Here is a 1267-nt window from a genome sequence, read left to right as displayed (position 1 = left end):
TTATTTAAGATTCATCTTTATACAGATAAATCTTTATACAGATATATCTCACATAGTTGCAAAACATCCTTTTTTACTTTTACCTAATCCAAACATTGGGTATACAAACAGTTATTGTTTTATGGTTTTGAGACAGGATCTCTATAATTGGTCTCTTTCTGAACTCAGGATTCTTCTGCCTCATCTTTTTAAGTACTGTATAAATCTTTATACAGATATATCTTTATAATGCAATCCCCAACAAAACTGCAACTCAATTCTTCACAGAGATAGATAAAAAGAACAATTTTCAGTTTTATTTTGAATAACAAAAAGCCCAGGATAAATGAAACCATCCTCAACAATAAAAGAGTTTCTGGGGGAATCACCATCCCTAACCTCAAGCTCTACTACAGAGCATTAGTGATAAAACCCAAAACTGCTTGGTATTAGTACAGAGACAGGAAGGCAGACCAATGAAATAGAATTGAAGACCCAAAAATGAATCCAAACACCTTTGGTCACTTGATCTTTGACAAAGGAGCCAAAACCATCGAGTGGAAAAAAAATATCATTTTAACAAATGGTGCTGGTTCAACTAGAGGTCAGCATGCAGAAGAATGTGAATTGACCCATTCGTATCTCCTTGTACAAAGATACTTGTACCAAGTGTATCAACGACTTCCACATAAAACCAGATACATTGAATCTAACAGAAGAAACTAGGAAAAGAATCTCAAACATATTGGCAGAGAAAAAATTTCCCTGAACTGAACACCAATGGCTTATGCTTTAAGATCAAGAATTGACAAATGGGACCTCTTAAAATTGCAAAGCTTCTATAAGGGGAAGGACACAGTCAATAGAACAAAATAGCAACCCACAGATTGGGAAAAGATCTTTACCAACCCTGTAACCAATAGAGGGATAAAATCCAAAATATACAAAGAACTCAAGAAGTTAGAATCCAGAGAACCAAATAACCTTATTAAAAATACGGTACAGAGTAAAACAGAATTCTCAACTGAGGAAACTTGAATGGGCGAGAAGCACTTAAAAAAATGTTCAACATCCTCAGTCATCAGGGAAATGCAAATCAAAACACCCCTCAGATTCCACATCATACCAGTCAGAATGGCTAAGATCAAAAACTCAGGTGACAACAGATGCTGGCAAAGATGTGGAGAAAGAGGAATACTTCTCCATTGCTGGTGAGATTGCAAGCTGGTACAGCCACTCTGGAAATCAGTCTTACTGTGCTTAGAAAATTGAAAATAATTTTACCAGA

Source organism: Arvicanthis niloticus, chromosome 9 (assembly GCF_011762505.2).
Source record: "Arvicanthis niloticus isolate mArvNil1 chromosome 9, mArvNil1.pat.X, whole genome shotgun sequence".
NCBI lineage: Eukaryota > Metazoa > Chordata > Mammalia > Rodentia > Muridae > Arvicanthis > Arvicanthis niloticus.
This window is presented reverse-complemented; position numbering follows the sequence as displayed.